Below are 2,515 nucleotides of genomic sequence, written 5' to 3'. Positions count from 1 at the left end.
TGCTACTTTACCAAGTTGAGGAAATAAATAATCCAAACCCTCCATTCTATTAATCACCACCAGCAATTGGTTTAAAGTATCGATATCGAGTATTATATTTGTCAGATTATTTTAAAACATCTATCATCTCTTGTCGAGTATTGTAACGTATAAGTGTATAACCCAACACATTTCAATGCAATAGAACAGAGAGACATCAATATGTATTATGTCAATTGTATCCAATATAGATACTTATTGGCGAGTATCATAGCGCAGCCAGGTAGCAACCATGTAATTTTGAATTATCTAAAGTATACCTACCTTAATATTATCACTCAACAAAATTAATATATGGCCCATTAGCTCAGTTGGTTAGAGCGTGGTGCTAATAACGCCAAGGTCGCAGGTTCGAGACCTGCATGGGCCAATTATAGTTTTTTTTTTGTCTTATTCCCACTTTCTCATCAGTCTACGCTCTCCTTTCTATCTTATGAATTATGATTTAAAGGCCCAAACTGATTTATCCTCTTCCTTCTATTTAGGCCCAATTCAAACTTAAAAGGCTTTTACCCTCTCCTTCGTACTGAGGCCCAAGTCAGTAAGCCCATTTACTTTTAGATTTAATGGCCCAAATAAATTCCATTGGACACCCCTGCATGTTTTGCCTACTAAAACCCTAAACAACAACTTTGCTGCCTACCCGCTTGCTATTTTGCCCGGTTCTATTCGACTACGGGCCTATTCTCTCCCGCCCGTCCCCGTTTTTACCTTCCCCCTTTTCCCCGATTTTGCCCATCTCCCATTTTCCATCTTCCCCGATTTCTCCCCGCCCTTTTTTGGCCCATTTGAGTCTGACTCGACCCTCTACCCACTGGGAGATTAATACATATGTATACTTCCTGTCAATTTTAAAACATGATCATGTTTTGTGAAATTATAAAAATAAACTTAACCTCTTACCATGTATGTATCTATTTGTTTTGGCCCCGTCCCGCCTTTTTTGGCTCTTCTTATATTATTTGCGTGTCTTCTCGTGATTTTTCCCGATCTTCATCTACATTGGATTTTTCCTGATCTTCATACTCTTGATTAGTCTTGTTTTGTTTTAGTCCTTTGATCATATTAGACTATTTCACTTTTTATATTATTTTTGGTAATTTTTTTTCACAAAGTCATTTTTAGTTCAATAAAATATGGATTTTGTTTTTTGACTAAGGCGAGATAATATATTATTAATAACTATTACATGTTTATCTAACAATATATACCCTAACTTCTCATCATGAATATCTAACAAATCTATTGTGATATTTCAAATTATTAAAACATATAGCTATGTTTGTAACTAAACATTATTTTCTTTAACTATGAATACTTTTTTTTGTTGAATACTAAGTATTGTCAATTTACTTGTTAACAAGGTTTTGAATATGATTTTTTTGTATTGAATAAAGATATCAATTTATTGACGTTGTGATGACATACCTACCTATGGCTTATTCTTGACTTTGAAGATAATTTTCATTTATCGATTCCTTTTGATTATGAATCTATGATGTTTCTGCTTCAAAGAGTTTGTGTGACATTCTTTATAATTGCTTGACTTTCAATATGCCTATTTAATTACATTCTTTCTCTACTTATTCTATTTCATGAATAATTTTAACTCTTTGCTGCTGGGTCGCAAAAGGTCTATCTAAATGTATATAAATAGTTAAATACATATTGAATCTAGTTTTGGTTATTTGTTGACATCTTTATATTTTATTTTCCGAATTGAGTTTGGAATTTAGTAGTTAATTACTTTAATATGTACTTTAATTACTACATGTCTTACTTTGATATTTCGACCAGATATGGCCTTGCTGGGCGGCCATTGCTCCTCGCCTCCTCCGGGGCTCGCCGCCTCTTCCCTCGGGCCTTGCCGGCCCTCGGGGCCGGGCCGCCTTGGGCCAGGGCAAGAGGGAAGGCCAATTAAGGCCGGGACGGAGGCAGAAGGGCCAGGGAACGGGGCCAATCGGGGCTAATCGGGGCCAATCAGACCAACCCATCCCGACCCGGCCCAATTAGGGCCAATTAGGGGGGAATGGGCTTGGCTGGGCAGGGCCGGGACAATATTATTGGCCCGAACTAGGGCGGAAATGGGCTCAAATTATACCATAATGGGCTTGGGATTGCACAGGCCCGGCCCAGCCCGGCCCAATTGCAGCCCTATAAACAACTATAGAATGTGAGAAAAAAATCAAATTCAAATTTATGCTCTCAAATTAAGCATGTATAAGATTGGAAGTATGAATATTGTTTAGCTTTAAATTAAATAGAACAAAGACAATATCTATTTTGTAACTTCAGTCATGGTTGGACGGACAATGTGGTAAAGCCACAAGGGTCATATCCATCAAGATGGAATTTGAGAATTCAATTACGAGCACACTTTGTCATGTAATTGTGAGGTTATGACTTAAGGGATCAATTTTTTTGTCAAACTTGGTTTAGGAATACTTAAATGCAAAAACTTTACGATATAATCCCT

At 36.9% G+C, this 2,515-nt stretch overlaps 1 non-coding gene across 1 annotated transcript; it reads left to right on the top strand.

The window, feature by feature from the left end:
• Positions 1 to 335: 335 nt before the first annotated feature.
• TRNAI-AAU (transfer RNA isoleucine (anticodon AAU)) lies at positions 336 to 409 on the top strand. Its single transcript has one exon. It is a non-coding gene; the product is annotated as a tRNA-Ile (tRNA).
• The last annotated feature ends 2,106 nt before the right edge of the window (positions 410 to 2,515 follow it).

The sequence above is a fragment of the Hakea prostrata genome, chromosome 5 (genome assembly GCF_041222555.1).
Source record: "Hakea prostrata isolate BN-2017 chromosome 5, UWA_Hpros_2, whole genome shotgun sequence".
NCBI classification, from domain to species: Eukaryota; Viridiplantae; Streptophyta; class Magnoliopsida; order Proteales; family Proteaceae; genus Hakea; species Hakea prostrata.
Note: the sequence above shows the minus strand (reverse complement) of the source record. Positions and strands in the feature narration are given on the sequence as shown.